This window comes from Pseudophryne corroboree, chromosome 6 (genome assembly GCF_028390025.1).
Source record: "Pseudophryne corroboree isolate aPseCor3 chromosome 6, aPseCor3.hap2, whole genome shotgun sequence".
Classification (NCBI taxonomy): Eukaryota; Metazoa; Chordata; class Amphibia; order Anura; family Myobatrachidae; genus Pseudophryne; species Pseudophryne corroboree.
This window is the reverse complement of record NC_086449.1, coordinates 93,093,479-93,109,799: the sequence shown is the minus strand read 5'-3', so window position 1 is coordinate 93,109,799 and position 16,321 is coordinate 93,093,479. Positions and strand designations below refer to the sequence as shown.

The following is a 16,321-nucleotide window of genomic DNA, read 5'->3' as shown; positions in this document are numbered from 1 at the left end:
TAACTAATGGAAAAGGTGTTTTCAGATCACTTGACACATTTGTAACATTTTTTTTATTTTATTTTTCATGCAGCTGGAATCAATGATGGAAAAGGGGAGCATAATGCATTGTTCTATTCTTTGTGATTTTTGTCCTCAGAGAGCCCATTTCTCACAGTTTCATAATACCTGGAAATTTTACCTGTGATAAGGCCAATGATAATGGCACAGCAGTTGCCCAAAACCTTGTCACAATTAGTAGCAGTGGATCACGTCTGCAATTGGAATCACATCAGACACAAGGAAACATCTGGCTACAACTATTAGTTTTTGTTCCTCTGCATTTGAATCTGTTTAGAAACAACAATAAGATTCCATTGCCATACCGGGAGTCGAACTCGGGCCACCTGGATGAAAACCAGGAATCCTTACCGCTAGACCATATGGGACGCTGAAATAAATCTCCTTCAAAGTTTCATACAAGGAAAACATTTTTACTGATATCGGAAATTTGTTAAACCAAAATGCCTCACCTTTTCTAATCCAAAAATAAGCCAACAGTTTCCTTGTTATCGCAGTTGGTAGCGCGTCAGTCTCATAATCTGAAGGTCGTGAGTTCAAGCCTCACACAGGGCATTTTTATTGATGTCTATTTTGGGAGCATGGCATTGCAATATGAGAGATACAGTACTGTTTCTAACAAACTAGACTGATTGCATCAAAATGTTACCTTTCAGAAAGAGTTGTGTCATCTGTTTATAATTGCAGATAAGCTTTAATAATTCACCTGAACTATAAAAGATTTCAGACCAGCAATAAAAGAAAAGATGTCAAATAACTCATCCAAGATGTACCCATTTTGGGGAAAAAAAGCATAAAGCATTTTTCATTCTATTTGTCATGACTGTTGTCCTCAGAACAGTGCATTGTAACTTGAGAGTTAAAACTCTGTTTCTTGTAAAGTTGCCAGAACACCTATCCGGATAGAAGGAATTTTCTCTTTATAACAGGACTTAACACCTGTAAATTTGTTTTAACGCCAAAGGATTTTAGACCATAACTAATGGAAAAGGTGTTTTCAGATCACTTGACACATTTGTAACATTTTTTTATTTTATTTTTCATGCAGCTGGAATCAATGATGGAAAAGGGGAGCATAATGCATTGTTCTATTCTTTGTAATTTTTGTCCTCAGAGAGTTTCTCACAGTTTCATAATACCTGGAAATTTTACCTGTGATAAGGCCAATGATAATGGCACAGCAGTTGCCCAAAACCTTGTCACAATTAGTAGCAGTGGATCACGTCTGCAATTGGTACCACATCAGACACAAGGAAACATCTGGCTACAACTATTAGTTTTTGTTCCTCTGCTTTTGAATCTGTTTAGAAACAACAATAAGATTCTATTCCCATACCGGGAGTCGAACCCGGGCCGCCTGGGTGCAAACCAAGAATCCTTACCGCTATAAAGGGAATTTTCTCTTTATAACAGGACTTAACATCTGTAAATTTGTTTTAACGCCAAAGGATTTTAGACCATAACTAATGGAAAAGGTGTTTTCAGATCACTTGACACATTTGTAACATTTTTTTTATTTTATTTTTCATGCAGCTGGAATCAATGATGGAAAAGGGGAGCATAATGCATTGTTCTATTCTTTGTGATTTTTGTCCTCAGAGAGCCCATTTCTCACAGTTTCATAATACCTGGAAATTTTACCTGTGATAAGGCCAATGATAATGGCACAGCAGTTGCCCAAAACCTTGTCACAATTAGTAGCAGTGGATCACGTCTGCAATTGGAATCACATCAGACACAAGGAAACATCTGGCTACAACTATTAGTTTTTGTTCCTCTGCTTTTGAATCTGTTTAGAAACAACAATAAGATTCCATTGCCATACCGGGAGTCGAACTCGGGCCACCTGGATGAAAACCAGGAATCCTTACCGCTAGACCATATGGGAAGCTGAAATAAATCTCCTTCAAAGTTTCATACAAGGAAAACATTTTTACTGATATCGGAAATTTGTTAAACCAAAATGCCTCACCTTTTCTAATCCAAATCTAAGGCTACAGTTTCCTTGTTAGCGCAGTTGGTAGCGCGTAAGTCTCATTATCTGAAGTTCGTGAGTTCAAGCCTCACACAGGGCATTTTTATTGATGTCTGTTTTGGGAGCATGGCATTACAATATGAGAGATGCAGTCCTGTTTCTAACAAACTAGACTGATAGCATCAAAATGTTACCTTTCAGAAAGAGTTGTGTCATCTGTTTATAATTGCAGATAAGCTTTAATAATTCACCTGAACTATAAAATATTTCAGACCAGCAATAAAAGAAAAGATGTCAAATAACTCATCCAAGATGTACCCATTTAGGGGAAAAAAAGCATAAAGCATTTTTCATTCTATTTGTCATGACTGTTGTCCTCAGAACAGTGCATTGTAACTTGAGAGTTAAAACTCTGTTTCTTGTAAAGTTGCCAGAACACCTATCCGGATAGAAGGAATTTTCTCTTTATAACAGGACTTAACATCTGTAAATTTGTTTTAACGCCAAAGGATTTTAGACCATAACTAATGGAAAAGGTGTTTTCAGATCACTTGACACATTTGTAACATTTTTTTTATTTTATTTTTCATGCAGCTGGAATCAATGATGGAAAAGGGGAGCATAATGCATTGTTCTATTCTTTGTAATTTTTTGTCCTCAGAGAGCCCATTTCTCACAGTTTCATAATACCTGGAAATTTTACCTGTGATAAGGCCAATGATAATGGCACAGCAGTTGCCCAAAACCTCATCACAATTAGTAGCAGTGGATCACGTCTGCAATTGGAACCACATCAGACACAAGGAAACATCTGGCTACAACTATTAGTTTTTGTTCCTCTGCTTTTGAATCTGTTTAGAAATAACAATAAGTTTCTATTCCCATACCGGGAGTCGAACCCGGGCCGCCTGGGTGAAAACCAAGAATCCTTACCGCTAGACCATATGGGAAGCTGAAATAAATCTCCTTCAAAGTTTCATACAAGGAAAACATTTTTACTGATATCGGAAATTTGTTAAACCAAAATGCCTCACCTTTTCTAATCCAAATCTAAGGCTACAGTTGCCTTGTTAGCGCAGTTGGTAGCGCGTCAGTCTCATAATCTGAAGGTCGTGAGTTCAAGCCTCACACAGGGCATTTTTATTGATGTCTATTTTGGGAGCATGGCATTGCAATATGAGAGATGCAGTCCTGTTTCTAACAAACTAGACTGATAGCATCAAAATGTTACCTTTCAGAAAGAGTTGTGTCATCTGTTTATAATTGCAGATAAGCTTTAATAATTCACCTGACCTATAAAAGATTTCAGACCAGCAATAAAAGAAAAGATGTCAAATAACTCATCCAAGATGTACCCATTTAGGGGAAAAAAAGCATAAAGCATTTTTCATTCTATTTGTCATGACTGTTGTCCTCAGAACAGTGCATTGTAACTTGAGAGTTAAAACTCTGTTTCTTGTAAAGTTGCCAGAACACCTATCCGGATTGAAGGAATTTTCTCTTTATAACAGGACTTAACATCTGTAAATTTGTTTTAACGCCAAAGGATTTTAGACCATAACTAATGGAAAAGGTGTTTTCAGATCACTTGACACATTTGTAACATTTTTTTATTTTATTTTTCATGCAGCTGGAATCAATGATGGAAAAGGGGAGCATAATGCATTGTTCTATTCTTTGTGATTTTTGTCCTCAGAGAGCCCATTTCTCACAGTTTCATAATACCTGGAAATTTTACCTGTGATAAGGCCAATGATAATGGCACAGCAGTTGCTCAAAACCTTGTCACAATTAGTAGCAGTGGATCACGTCTGCAATTGGAACCACATCAGACACAAGGAAACATCTGGCTACAACTATTAGTTTTAGTTCCTCTGCTTTTAAATCTGTTTAAAAACAACAATAAGATTCCATTCCCATACCGGGAGTCGAACCCGGGCCGCCTGGGTGAAAACCAGGAATCCTTACCGCTAGACCATATGGGAAGCTGAAATAAATCTCCTTCAAAGTTTCATACAAGGAAAACATTTTTACTGATATCGGAAATTTGTTAAACCAAAATGCCTCACCTTGTCTAATCCAAATCTTAGGCTACAGTTGCCTTGTTAGCGCAGTTGGTAGCGCGTCAGTCTCATAATCTGAAGGTCGTGAGTTCAAGCCTCACACAGGGCATTTTTATTGATGTCTATTTTGGGAGCATGGCATTGCAATATGAGAGATGCAGTCCTGTTTCTAACAAACTAGACTGATAGCATCAAAATGTTACCTTTCAGAAAGAGTTGTGTCATCTGTTTATAATTGCAGATAAGCTTTAATAATTCACCTGACCTATAAAAGATTTCAGACCAGCAATAAAAGAAAAGATGTCAAATAACTCATCCAAGATGTACCCATTTAGGGGAAAAAAAGCATAAAGCATTTTTCATTCTATTTGTCATGACTGTTGTCCTCAGAACAGTGCATTGTAACTTGAGAGTTAAAACTCTGTTTCTTGTAAAGTAGCCAGAACACCTATCCGGATTGAAGGAATTTTCTCTTTATAACAGGACTTAACATCTGTAAATTTGTTTTAACGCCAAAGGATTTTAGACCATAACTAATGGAAAAGGTGTTTTCAGATCACTTGACACATTTGTAACATTTTTTTATTTTATTTTTCATGCAGCTGGAATCAATGATGGAAAAGGGGAGCATAATGCATTTTTCTATTCTTTGTAATTTTTGTCCTCAGAGAGTTTCTCACAGTTTCATAATACCTGGAAATTTTACCTGTGATAAGGCCAATGATAATGGCACAGCAGTTGCCCAAAACCTTGTCACAATTAGTAGCAGTGGATCACGTCTGCAATTGGAACCACATCAGACACAAGGAAACATCTGGCTACAACTATTAGTTTTTGTTCCTCTGCTTTTGAATCTGTTTAGAAACAACAATAAGATTCTATTCCCATACCGGGAGTCGAACACGGGCCGCCTGGGTGAAAACCAAGAATCCTTATCGCTAGACCATATGGGAAGCTGAAATAAATCTCCTTCAAAGTTTCATACAAGGAAAACATTTTTACTGATATCGGAAATTTGTTAAACCAAAATGCCTCACCTTTTCTAATCCAAAAATAAGCCTACAGTTGCCTTGTTAGCGCAGTTGGTAGCGCGTCAGTCTCATAATCTGAAGGTCGTGAGTTCAAGCCTCACACAGGGCATTTTTATTGATGTCTATTTTGGGAGCATGGCATTGCAATATGAGAGATGCAGTCCTGTTTCTAACAAACTAGACTGATAGCATCAAAATGTTACCTTTCAGAAAGAGTTGTGTCATCTGTTTATAATTGCAGATAAGCTTTAATAATTCACCTGACCTATAAAAGATTTCAGACCAGCAATAAAAGAAAAGATGTCAAATAACTCATCCAAGATGTACCCATTTAGGGGAAAAAAAGCATAAAGCATTTTTCATTCTATTTGTCATGACTGTTGTCCTCAGAACAGTGCATTGTAACTTGAGAGTTAAAACTCTGTTTCTTGTAAAGTAGCCAGAACACCTATCCGGATTGAAGGAATTTTCTCTTTATAACAGGACTTAACATCTGTAAATTTGTTTTAACGCCAAAGGATTTTAGACCATAACTAATGGAAAAGGTGTTTTCAGATCACTTGACACATTTGTAACATTTTTTTATTTTATTTTTCATGCAGCTGGAATCAATGATGGAAAAGGGGAGCATAATGCATTGTTCTATTCTTTGTGATTTTTGTGCTCAGAGAGCCCATTTCTCACAGTTTCATAATACCTGGAAATTTTACCTGTGATAAGGCCAATGATAATGGCACAGCAGTTGCTCAAAACCTTGTCACAATTAGTAGCAGTGGATCACGTCTGCAATTGGAACCACATCAGACACAAGGAAACATCTGGCTACAACTATTAGTTTTAGTTCCTCTGCTTTTGAATCTGTTTAGAAACAACAATAAGATTCCATTCCCATACCGGGAGTCGAACTCGAGCCGCCTGGGTGAAAACCAGGAATCCTTACCGCTAGACCATATGGGAAGCTGAAATAAATCTACTTCAAAGTTTCATACAAGGAAAACATTTTTACTGATATCGGAAATTTGTTAAACCAAAATGCCTCACCTTTTCTAATCCAAATCTTAGGCTACAGTTGCCTTGTTAGCGCAGTTGGTAGCGCGTCAGTCTCATAATCTGAAGGTCGTGAGTTCAAGCCTCACACAGGGCATTTTTATTGATGTCTATTTTGGGAGCATGGCATTGCAATATGAGAGATGCAGTCCTGTTTCTAACAAACTAGACTGATAGCATCAAAATGTTACCTTTCAGAAAGAGTTGTGTCATCTGTTTATAATTGCAGATAAGCTTTAATAATTCACCTGACCTATAAAAGATTTCAGACCAGCAATAAAAGAAAAGATGTCAAATAACTCATCCAAGATGTACCCATTTAGGGGAAAAAAAGCATAAAGCATTTTTCATTCTATTTGTCATGACTGTTGTCCTCAGAACAGTGCATTGTAACTTGAGAGTTAAAACTCTGTTTCTTGTAAAGTTGCCAGAACACCTATCCGGATTGAAGGAATTTTCTCTTTATAACAGGACTTAACATCTGTAAATTTGTTTTAACGCCAAAGGATTTTAGACCATAACTAATGGAAAAGGTGTTTTCAGATCACTTGACACATTTGTAACATTTTTTTATTTTATTTTTCATGCAGCTGGAATCAATGATGGAAAAGGGGAGCATAATGCATTGTTCTATTCTTTGTGATTTTTGTCCTCAGAGAGCCCATTTCTCACAGTTTCATAATACCTGGAAATTTTACCTGTGATAAGGCCAATGATAATGGCACAGCAGTTGCTCAAAACCTTGTCACAATTAGTAGCAGTGGATCACGTCTGCAATTGGAACCACATCAGACACAAGGAAACATCTGGCTACAACTATTAGTTTTAGTTCCTCTGCTTTTAAATCTGTTTAAAAACAACAATAAGATTCCATTCCCATACCGGGAGTCGAACCCGGGCCGCCTGGGTGAAAACCAGGAATCCTTACCGCTAGACCATATGGGAAGCTGAAATAAATCTCCTTCAAAGTTTCATACAAGGAAAACATTTTTACTGATATCGGAAATTTGTTAAACCAAAATGCCTCACCTTGTCTAATCCAAATCTTAGGGTACAGTTGCCTTGTTAGCGCAGTTGGTAGCGCGTCAGTCTCATAATCTGAAGGTCGTGAGTTCAAGCCTCACACAGGGCATTTTTTTTGATGTCTATTTTGGGAGCATGGCATTGCAATATGAGAGATGCAGTCCTGTTTCTAACAAACTAGACTGATAGCATCAAAATGTTACCTTTCAGAAAGAGTTGTGTCATCTGTTTATAATTGCAGATAAGCTTTAATAATTCACCTGACCTATAAAAGATTTCAGACCAGCAATAAAAGAAAAGATGTCAAATAACTCATCCAAGATGTACCCATTTAGGGGAAAAAAAGCATAAAGCATTTTTCATTCTATTTGTCATGACTGTTGTCCTCAGAACAGTGCATTGTAACTTGAGAGTTAAAACTCTGTTTCTTGTAAAGTAGCCAGAACACCTATCCGGATTGAAGGAATTTTCTCTTTATAACAGGACTTAACATCTGTAAATTTGTTTTAACGCCAAAGGATTTTAGACCATAACTAATGGAAAAGGTGTTTTCAGATCACTTGACACATTTGTAACATTTTTTTATTTTATTTTTCATGCAGCTGGAATCAATGATGGAAAAGGGGAGCATAATGCATTTTTCTATTCTTTGTGATTTTTGTCCTCAGAGAGCCCATTTCTCACAGTTTCATAATACCTGGAAATTTTACCTGTGATAAGGCCAATGATAATGGCACAGCAGTTGCCCAAAACCTTGTCACAATTAGTAGCAGTGGATCACGTCTGCAATTGGAACCACATCAGACACAAGGAAACATCTGGCTACAACTATTAGTTTTTGTTCCTCTGCTTTTGAATCTGTTTAGAAACAACAATAAGATTCTATTCCCATACCGGGAGTCGAACCCGGGACGCCTGGGTGAAAACCAAGAATCCTTACCGCTAGACCATACGGGAAGCTGAAATAAATCTCCTTCAAAGTTTCATACAAGGAAAACATTTTTACTGATATCGGAAATTTGTTAAACCAAAATGCCTCACCTTTTCTAATCCAAAAATAAGCCTACAGTTGCCTTGTTAGCGCAGTTGGTAGCGCGTCAGTCTCATAATCTGAAGGTCGTGAGTTCAAGCCTCACACAGGGCATTTTTATTGATGTCTATTTTGGGAGCATGGCATTGCAATATGAGAGATGCAGTCCTGTTTCTAACAAACTAGACTGATTGCATCAAAATGTTACCTTTCAGAAAGAGTTGTGTCATCTGTTTATAATTGCAGATAAGCTTCAATAATTCACCTGACCTATAAAAGTTTTCAGACCAGCAATAAAAGAAAAGATGTCAAATAACTCATCCAAGATCTACCCCATTTAGGGGGAAAAAAGCATAAAGCATTTTTCATTCTATTTGTCATGACTGTTGTCCTCAGAACAGTGCATTGTAACTTGAGAGTTAAAACTCTGTTTCTTGTAAAGTTGCCAGAACACCTATCCGGATTGAAGGAATTTTCTCTTTATAACAGGACTTAACATCTGTAAATTTGTTTTAACGCCAAAGGATTTTAGACCATAACTAATGGAAAAGGTGTTTTCAGATCACTTGACACATTTGTAAAATTTTTTTATTTTATTTTTCATGCAGCTGGAATCAATGATGGAAAAGGGGAGCATAATGCATTGTTCTATTCTTTGTGATTTTTGTCCTCAGAGAGCCCATTTCTCACAGTTTCATAATACCTGGAAATTTTACCTGTGATAAGGCCAATGATAATGGCACAGCAGTTGCCCAAAACCTTGTCACAATTAGTAGCAGTGGATCACGTCTGCAATTGGAACCACATCAGACACAAGGAAACATCAGGCTACAACTATTAGTTTTTGTTCCTCTGCTTTTGAATCTGTTTAGAAACAACAATAAGATTCTATTCCCATACCGGGAGTCGAACCCGGGCCGCCTGGGTGAAAACCAAGAATCCTTACCGCTAGACCATATGGGAAGCTGAAATTAATCTCCTTCAAAGTTTCATACAAGGAAAACATTTTTACTGATATCGGAAATTTGTTAAACCAAAATGCCTCACCTTTTCTAATCCAAAAATAAGCCTACAGTTTCCTTGTTAGCGCAGTTGGTAGCGCATCAGTCTCATAATCTGAATGTCGTGAGTTCAAGCCTCACACAGGGCATTTTTATTGATGTCTATTTTGGGAGCATGGCATTGCAATATGAGAGATGCAGTCCTGTTTCTAACAAACTAGATTGATTGCATCAAAATGTTACCATTCAGAAAGAGTTGTGTCATCTGTTTATAATTGCAGATAAGCTTCAATAATTCACATGACCTATAAAAGTTTTCAGACCAGCAATAAAAGAAAAGATGTCAAATAACCCATCCAAGATCTACCCCATTTAGGGGAAAAAAAGCATAAAGCATTTTTCATTCTATTTGTCATGACTGTTGTCCTCAGAACAGTGCATTGTAACTTGAGAGTTAAAACTCTGTTTCTTGTAAAGTTGCCAGAACACCTGTCCGGATTGAAGGAATTTTCTCTTTATAACAGGACTTAACATCTGTAAATTTGTTTTAACGCCAAAGGATTTTAGACCATAACTAATGGAAAAGGTGTTTTCAGATCACTTGACACATTTGTAACATTTTTTTATTTTATTTTTCATGCAGCTGGAATCAATGATGGAAAAGGGGAGCATAATGCATTGTTCTATTCTTTGTGATTTTTGTCCTCAGAGAGCCCATTTCTCACAGTTTCATAATACCTGGAAATTTTACCTGTGATAAGGCCAATGATAATGGCACAGCAGTTGCCCAAAACCTTGTCACAAGTAGTAGCAGTGGATCACATCTGCAATTGGAACCACATCAGACACAAGGAAACATCTGGCTACAACTATTAGTTTTTGTTCCTCTGCTTTTGAATCTGTTTAGAAACAACAATAAGATTCCATTCCCATACCTGGAGTCGAACCCGGGCCACCTGGGTGAAAACCAGGAATCCTTACCGCTAGACCATATGGGAAGCTGAAATAAATCTACTTCAAAGTTTCATACAAGGAAAACATTTTTACTGATATCGGAAATTTGTTAAACCAAAATGCCTCACCTTTTCTAATCCAAATCTAAGGCTACAGGTGCCTTGTTAGCGTAGTTGGTAGCGCGTCAGTCTCATAATCTGAAGGTCGTGAGTTCAAGCCTCACACAGGGCATTTTTATTGATGTCTATTTTGGGAGCATGGCATTGCAATATGAGAGATGCAGTCCTGTTTCTAACAAACTAGACTGATTGCATCAAAATGTTACCTTTCAGAAAGAGTTGTGTCATCAGTTTATAATTGCAGATAAGCTTTAATAATTCACCTGACCTATAAAAGTTTTCAGACCAGCAATAAAAGAAAAGATGTCAAATAACTCATCCAAGATCTACCCCATTTAGGGGAAAAAAAGCATAAAGCATTTTTCATTCTATTTGTCATGACTGTTGTCCTCAGAACAGTGCATTGTAACTTGAGAGTTAAAACTCTGTTTCTTGTAAAGTAGCCAGAACACCTATCCGGATTGAAGGAATTTTCTCTTTATAACAGGACTTAACATCTGTAAATTTGTTTTAACGCCAAAGGATTTTAGACCATAACTAATGGAAAAGGTGTTTTCAGATCACTTGACACATTTGCAACATTTTTTTATTTTATTTTTCATGCAGCTGGAATCAATGATGGAAAAGGGGAGCATAATGCATTGTTCTATTCTTTGTGATTTTTGTCCTCAGAAAGCCCATTTCTCACAGTTTCATAATACCTGGAAATTTTACCTGTGATAAGGCCAATGATAATGGCACAGCAGTTACCCAAAACCTTGTCACAATTAGTAGCAGTGGATCACGTCTGCAATTGGAACCACATCAGACACAAGGAAACATCTGGCTACAACTATTAGTTTTTGTTCCTCTGCTTTTGAATCTGTTTAGAAACAACAATAAGATTCCATTCCCATACCGGGAGTCAAACCCGGGCCGCCTGGGTGAAAACCAGGAATCCTTACCGCTAGACCATATGGGAAGCTGAAAAAAACCTACTTCAAAGTTTCATACAAGGAAAACATTTTTTTAACTGATACCGGAAATTTGTTAAACCAAAATGCCTCACCTTTTCTAATCCAAATCTAAGGCTATAGTTGCCTTGTTAGCGCAGTTGGTAGCGTGTCAGTTTTATAATCTGAAGGTCGTGAGTTCAAGCCTCACACAGGGCATTTTTATTGATGTCTATTTTGGGAGCATGGCATTGCAATATGAGAGATGCAGTCCTGTTTCTAACAAACTAGACTGATAGCAGCAAAATGTAACCTTTCAGAAAGAGTTGTGTCATCTGTTTATAATTGCAGATAAGCTTTAATAATTCACCTGACCTATAAAAGATTTCAGACCAGCAATAAAAGAAAAGATGTCAAATAACTCATCCAAGATGTACCCATCTAGGGGAAAAAAAGCATAAAGCATTTTTCATTCTATTTGTCATGACTGTTGTCCTCAGAACAGTGCATTGTAACTTGAGAGTTAAAACTCTGTTTCTTGTAAAGTTGCCAGAACACCTATCCGGATTGAAGGAATTTTCTCTTTATAACAGGACTTAACATCTGTAAATTTGTTTTAACGCCAAAGGATTTTAGACCATAACTAATGGAAAAGGTGTTTTCAGATCACTTGACACATTTGTAACATTTTTTTATTTTATTTTTAATGCAGCTGGAATCAATGATGGAAAAGGGGAGCATAATGCATTGTTCTATTCTTTGTGATTTTTGTCCTCAGAGAGCCCATTTCTCACAGTTTCATAATACCTGGAAATTTTACCTGTGATAAGGCCAATGATAATGGCACAGCAGTTGCCCAAAACCTTGTCACAATTAGTAGCAGTGGATCACGTCTGCAATTGGAACCACATCAGACACAAGGAAACATCTGGCTACAACTATTAGTTTTTTTTCCTCTGCTTTTGAATCTGTTTAGAAACAACAATAAGATTCTATTCCCATACCAGAAGTCGAACCCGGGCCGCCTGGGTGAAAACCAGGAATCCTTACCGCTAGACCATATGGGAAGCTGAAACAAATCTCCTTCAAAGTTTCATACAAGGAAAACATTTTTACTGATATAGGAAATTTGTTAATCCAAAATGCCTCACCTTTTCTAATCCAAAAATAAGCCTACAGTTGCCTTGTTAGCGCAGTTGGTAGCGCGTCAGTCTCATAATCTGAAGGACGTGAGTTCAAGCCTCACACAGGGCATTTTTATTGATGTCTATTTTGGGAGCATGGCATTGCAATATGAGAGATGCAGTCCTGTTTCTAACAAACTAGACTGATAGCATCAAAATGTTACCTTTCAGAAAGAGTTGTGTCATCTGTTTATAATTGCAGATAAGCTTTAATAATTCACCTGACCTATAAAAGATTTCAGACCAGCAATAAAAGAAAGATGTCAAATAACTCATCCAAGATGTACCCATTTAGGGGAAAAAAAGCATAAAGCATTTTTCATTCTATTTGTCATGACTGTTGTCCTCAGAACAGTGCATTGTAACTTGAGAGTTAAAACTCTGTTTCTTGTAAAGTAGCCAGAACACCTATCCGGATTGAAGGAATTTTCTCTTTATAACAGGACTTAACATCTGTAAATTTGTTTTAACGCCAAAGGATTTTAGACCATAACTAATGGAAAAGGTGTTTTCAGATCACTTGACACATTTGTAACATTTTTTTATTTTATTTTTCATGCAGCTGGAATCAATGATGGAAAAGGGGAGCATAATGCATTTTTCTATTCTTTGTAATTTTTGTCCTCAGAGAGTTTCTCACAGTTTCATAATACCTGGAAATTTTACCTGTGATAAGGCCAATGATAATGGCACAGCAGTTGCCCAAAACCTTGTCACAATTAGTAGCAGTGGATCACGTCTGCAATTGGAACCACATCAGACACAAGGAAACATCTGGCTACAACTATTAGTTTTTGTTCCTCTGCTTTTGAATCTGTTTAGAAACAACAATAAGATTCTATTCCCATACCGGGAGTCGAACCCGGGACGCCTGGGTGAAAACCAAGAATCCTTACCGCTAGACCATACGGGAAGCTGAAATAAATCTCCTTCAAAGTTTCATACAAGGAAAACATTTTTACTGATATCGGAAATTTGTTAAACCAAAATGCCTCACCTTTTCTAATCCAAAAATAAGCCTACAGTTGCCTTGTTAGCGCAGTTGGTAGCGCGTCAGTCTCATAATCTGAAGGTTGTGAGTTCAAGCCTCACACAGGGCATTTTTATTGATGTCTATTTTGGGAGCATGGCATTGCAATATGAGAGATGCAGTCCTGTTTCTAACAAACTAGACTGATTGCATCAAAATGTTACCTTTCAGAAAGAGTTGTGTCATCTGTTTATAATTGCAGATAAGCTTCAATAATTCACCTGACCTATAAAAGTTTTCAGACCAGCAATAAAAGAAAAGATGTCAAATAACTCATCCAAGATCTACCCCATTTAGGGGGAAAAAAGCATAAAGCATTTTTCATTCTATTTGTCATGACTGTTGTCCTCAGAACAGTGCATTGTAACTTGAGAGTTAAAACTCTGTTTCTTGTAAAGTTGCCAGAACACCTATCCGGATTGAAGGAATTTTCTCTTTATAACAGGACTTAACATCTGTAAATTTGTTTTAACGCCAAAGGATTTTAGACCATAACTAATGGAAAAGGTGTTTTCAGATCACTTGACACATTTGTAAAATTTTTTTATTTTATTTTTCATGCAGCTGGAATCAATGATGGAAAAGGGGAGCATAATGCATTGTTCTATTCTTTGTGATTTTTGTCCTCAGAGAGCCCATTTCTCACAGTTTCATAATACCTGGAAATTTTACCTGTGATAAGGCCAATGATAATGGCACAGCAGTTGCCCAAAACCTTGTCACAATTAGTAGCAGTGGATCACGTCTGCAATTGGAACCACATCAGACACAAGGAAACATCAGGCTACAACTATTAGTTTTTGTTCCTCTGCTTTTGAATCTGTTTAGAAACAACAATAAGATTCTATTCCCATACCGGGAGTCGAACCCGGGCCGCCTGGGTGAAAACCAAGAATCCTTACCGCTAGACCATATGGGAAGCTGAAATTAATCTCCTTCAAAGTTTCATACAAGGAAAACATTTTTACTGATATCGGAAATTTGTTAAACCAAAATGCCTCACCTTTTCTAATCCAAAAATAAGCCTACAGTTTCCTTGTTAGCGCAGTTGGTAGCGCATCAGTCTCATAATCTGAATGTCGTGAGTTCAAGCCTCACACAGGGCATTTTTATTGATGTCTATTTTGGGAGCATGGCATTGCAATATGAGAGATGCAGTCCTGTTTCTAACAAACTAGATTGATTGCATCAAAATGTTACCATTCAGAAAGAGTTGTGTCATCTGTTTATAATTGCAGATAAGCTTCAATAATTCACATGACCTATAAAAGTTTTCAGACCAGCAATAAAAGAAAAGATGTCAAATAACCCATCCAAGATCTACCCCATTTAGGGGAAAAAAAGCATAAAGCATTTTTCATTCTATTTGTCATGACTGTTGTCCTCAGTACAGTGCATTGTAACTTGAGAGTTAAAACTCTGTTTCTTGTAAAGTTGCCAGAACACCTGTCCGGATTGAAGGAATTTTCTCTTTATAACAGGACTTAACATCTGTAAATTTGTTTTAACGCCAAAGGATTTTAGACCATAACTAATGGAAAAGGTGTTTTCAGATCACTTGACACATTTGTAACATTTTTTTATTTTATTTTTCATGCAGCTGGAATCAATGATGGAAAAGGGGAGCATAATGCATTGTTCTATTCTTTGTGATTTTTGTCCTCAGAGAGCCCATTTCTCACAGTTTCATAATACCTGGAAATTTTACCTGTGATAAGGCCAATGATAATGGCACAGCAGTTGCCCAAAACCTTGTCACAAGTAGTAGCAGTGGATCACATCTGCAATTGGAACCACATCAGACACAAGGAAACATCTGGCTACAACTATTAGTTTTTGTTCCTCTGCTTTTGAATCTGTTTAGAAACAACAATAAGATTCCATTCCCATACCGGGAGTCGAACCCGGGCCACCTGGGTGAAAACCAGGAATCCTTACCGCTAGACCATATGGGAAGCTGAAATAAATCTACTTCAAAGTTTCATACAAGGAAAACATTTTTACTGATATCGGAAATTTGTTAAACCAAAATGCCTCACCTTTTCTAATCCAAATCTAAGGCTACAGGTGCCTTGTTAGCGTAGTTGGTAGCGCGTCAGTCTCATAATCTGAAGGTCGTGAGTTCAAGCCTCACACAGGGCATTTTTATTGATGTCTATTTTGGGAGCATGGCATTGCAATATGAGAGATGCAGTCCTGTTTCTAACAAACTAGACTGATTGCATCAAAATGTTACCTTTCAGAAAGAGTTGTGTCATCAGTTTATAATTGCAGATAAGCTTTAATAATTCACCTGACCTATAAAAGTTTTCAGACCAGCAATAAAAGAAAAGATGTCAAATAACTCATCCAAGATCTACCCCATTTAGGGGAAAAAAAGCATAAAGCATTTTTCATTCTATTTGTCATGACTGTTGTCCTCAGAACAGTGCATTGTAACTTGAGAGTTAAAACTCTGTTTCTTGTAAAGTAGCCAGAACACCTATCCGGATTGAAGGAATTTTCTCTTTATAACAGGACTTAACATCTGTAAATTTGTTTTAACGCCAAAGGATTTTAGACCATAACTAATGGAAAAGGTGTTTTCAGATCACTTGACACATTTGCAACATTTTTTTATTTTATTTTTCATGCAGCTGGAATCAATGATGGAAAAGGGGAGCATAATGCATTGTTCTATTCTTTGTGATTTTTGTCCTCAGAGAGCCCATTTCTCACAGTTTCATAATACCTAGAAATTTTACCTGTGATAAGGCCAACGATAATGGCACAGCAGTTGCCCAAAACCTCATCACAATTAGTAGCAGTGGATCACGTCTGCAATTGGAACCACATCAGACACAAGGAAACATCTGGCTACAACTATTAGTTT

General features: G+C 37.1%; 28 non-coding genes across 28 annotated transcripts; 14 read left to right on the top strand and 14 right to left on the bottom strand.

Annotated features, from left to right (window-relative positions):
- Positions 1-356: 356 nt before the first annotated feature.
- On the bottom strand, positions 357-428 carry TRNAE-UUC (transfer RNA glutamic acid (anticodon UUC)). The gene has a single exon. It is a non-coding gene; the product is annotated as a tRNA-Glu (tRNA).
- A 114-nt stretch (positions 429-542) lies between these two features.
- Positions 543-615, top strand: TRNAM-CAU (transfer RNA methionine (anticodon CAU)). The gene has a single exon. It is a non-coding gene; the product is annotated as a tRNA-Met (tRNA).
- Positions 616-1,876: 1,261 nt separating this feature from the next.
- TRNAE-UUC (transfer RNA glutamic acid (anticodon UUC)) lies at positions 1,877-1,948 on the bottom strand. The gene has a single exon. It is a non-coding gene; the product is annotated as a tRNA-Glu (tRNA).
- Positions 1,949-2,913: 965 nt separating this feature from the next.
- TRNAE-UUC (transfer RNA glutamic acid (anticodon UUC)) lies at positions 2,914-2,985 on the bottom strand. Its single transcript has one exon. It is a non-coding gene; the product is annotated as a tRNA-Glu (tRNA).
- A 114-nt stretch (positions 2,986-3,099) lies between these two features.
- On the top strand, positions 3,100-3,172 carry TRNAM-CAU (transfer RNA methionine (anticodon CAU)). Its single transcript has one exon. It is a non-coding gene; the product is annotated as a tRNA-Met (tRNA).
- A 776-nt stretch (positions 3,173-3,948) lies between these two features.
- TRNAE-UUC (transfer RNA glutamic acid (anticodon UUC)) lies at positions 3,949-4,020 on the bottom strand. Its single transcript has one exon. It is a non-coding gene; the product is annotated as a tRNA-Glu (tRNA).
- A 114-nt stretch (positions 4,021-4,134) lies between these two features.
- Positions 4,135-4,207, top strand: TRNAM-CAU (transfer RNA methionine (anticodon CAU)). The gene has a single exon. It is a non-coding gene; the product is annotated as a tRNA-Met (tRNA).
- Positions 4,208-5,165: 958 nt separating this feature from the next.
- TRNAM-CAU (transfer RNA methionine (anticodon CAU)) lies at positions 5,166-5,238 on the top strand. Its single transcript has one exon. It is a non-coding gene; the product is annotated as a tRNA-Met (tRNA).
- Positions 5,239-6,014: 776 nt separating this feature from the next.
- On the bottom strand, positions 6,015-6,086 carry TRNAE-UUC (transfer RNA glutamic acid (anticodon UUC)). The gene has a single exon. It is a non-coding gene; the product is annotated as a tRNA-Glu (tRNA).
- A 114-nt stretch (positions 6,087-6,200) lies between these two features.
- Positions 6,201-6,273, top strand: TRNAM-CAU (transfer RNA methionine (anticodon CAU)). Its single transcript has one exon. It is a non-coding gene; the product is annotated as a tRNA-Met (tRNA).
- A 776-nt stretch (positions 6,274-7,049) lies between these two features.
- On the bottom strand, positions 7,050-7,121 carry TRNAE-UUC (transfer RNA glutamic acid (anticodon UUC)). The gene has a single exon. It is a non-coding gene; the product is annotated as a tRNA-Glu (tRNA).
- A 114-nt stretch (positions 7,122-7,235) lies between these two features.
- Positions 7,236-7,308, top strand: TRNAM-CAU (transfer RNA methionine (anticodon CAU)). Its single transcript has one exon. It is a non-coding gene; the product is annotated as a tRNA-Met (tRNA).
- Positions 7,309-8,084: 776 nt separating this feature from the next.
- On the bottom strand, positions 8,085-8,156 carry TRNAE-UUC (transfer RNA glutamic acid (anticodon UUC)). Its single transcript has one exon. It is a non-coding gene; the product is annotated as a tRNA-Glu (tRNA).
- Positions 8,157-8,270: 114 nt separating this feature from the next.
- TRNAM-CAU (transfer RNA methionine (anticodon CAU)) lies at positions 8,271-8,343 on the top strand. Its single transcript has one exon. It is a non-coding gene; the product is annotated as a tRNA-Met (tRNA).
- A 777-nt stretch (positions 8,344-9,120) lies between these two features.
- Positions 9,121-9,192, bottom strand: TRNAE-UUC (transfer RNA glutamic acid (anticodon UUC)). The gene has a single exon. It is a non-coding gene; the product is annotated as a tRNA-Glu (tRNA).
- A 114-nt stretch (positions 9,193-9,306) lies between these two features.
- On the top strand, positions 9,307-9,379 carry TRNAM-CAU (transfer RNA methionine (anticodon CAU)). Its single transcript has one exon. It is a non-coding gene; the product is annotated as a tRNA-Met (tRNA).
- Positions 9,380-10,156: 777 nt separating this feature from the next.
- TRNAE-UUC (transfer RNA glutamic acid (anticodon UUC)) lies at positions 10,157-10,228 on the bottom strand. The gene has a single exon. It is a non-coding gene; the product is annotated as a tRNA-Glu (tRNA).
- Positions 10,229-10,342: 114 nt separating this feature from the next.
- Positions 10,343-10,415, top strand: TRNAM-CAU (transfer RNA methionine (anticodon CAU)). Its single transcript has one exon. It is a non-coding gene; the product is annotated as a tRNA-Met (tRNA).
- A 777-nt stretch (positions 10,416-11,192) lies between these two features.
- On the bottom strand, positions 11,193-11,264 carry TRNAE-UUC (transfer RNA glutamic acid (anticodon UUC)). Its single transcript has one exon. It is a non-coding gene; the product is annotated as a tRNA-Glu (tRNA).
- A 117-nt stretch (positions 11,265-11,381) lies between these two features.
- TRNAI-UAU (transfer RNA isoleucine (anticodon UAU)) lies at positions 11,382-11,454 on the top strand. Its single transcript has one exon. It is a non-coding gene; the product is annotated as a tRNA-Ile (tRNA).
- Positions 11,455-12,230: 776 nt separating this feature from the next.
- TRNAE-UUC (transfer RNA glutamic acid (anticodon UUC)) lies at positions 12,231-12,302 on the bottom strand. The gene has a single exon. It is a non-coding gene; the product is annotated as a tRNA-Glu (tRNA).
- A 114-nt stretch (positions 12,303-12,416) lies between these two features.
- Positions 12,417-12,489, top strand: TRNAM-CAU (transfer RNA methionine (anticodon CAU)). Its single transcript has one exon. It is a non-coding gene; the product is annotated as a tRNA-Met (tRNA).
- A 771-nt stretch (positions 12,490-13,260) lies between these two features.
- On the bottom strand, positions 13,261-13,332 carry TRNAE-UUC (transfer RNA glutamic acid (anticodon UUC)). Its single transcript has one exon. It is a non-coding gene; the product is annotated as a tRNA-Glu (tRNA).
- A 114-nt stretch (positions 13,333-13,446) lies between these two features.
- On the top strand, positions 13,447-13,519 carry TRNAM-CAU (transfer RNA methionine (anticodon CAU)). Its single transcript has one exon. It is a non-coding gene; the product is annotated as a tRNA-Met (tRNA).
- A 777-nt stretch (positions 13,520-14,296) lies between these two features.
- On the bottom strand, positions 14,297-14,368 carry TRNAE-UUC (transfer RNA glutamic acid (anticodon UUC)). The gene has a single exon. It is a non-coding gene; the product is annotated as a tRNA-Glu (tRNA).
- A 114-nt stretch (positions 14,369-14,482) lies between these two features.
- TRNAM-CAU (transfer RNA methionine (anticodon CAU)) lies at positions 14,483-14,555 on the top strand. The gene has a single exon. It is a non-coding gene; the product is annotated as a tRNA-Met (tRNA).
- Positions 14,556-15,332: 777 nt separating this feature from the next.
- TRNAE-UUC (transfer RNA glutamic acid (anticodon UUC)) lies at positions 15,333-15,404 on the bottom strand. Its single transcript has one exon. It is a non-coding gene; the product is annotated as a tRNA-Glu (tRNA).
- Positions 15,405-15,518: 114 nt separating this feature from the next.
- Positions 15,519-15,591, top strand: TRNAM-CAU (transfer RNA methionine (anticodon CAU)). The gene has a single exon. It is a non-coding gene; the product is annotated as a tRNA-Met (tRNA).
- The last annotated feature ends 730 nt before the right edge of the window (positions 15,592-16,321 follow it).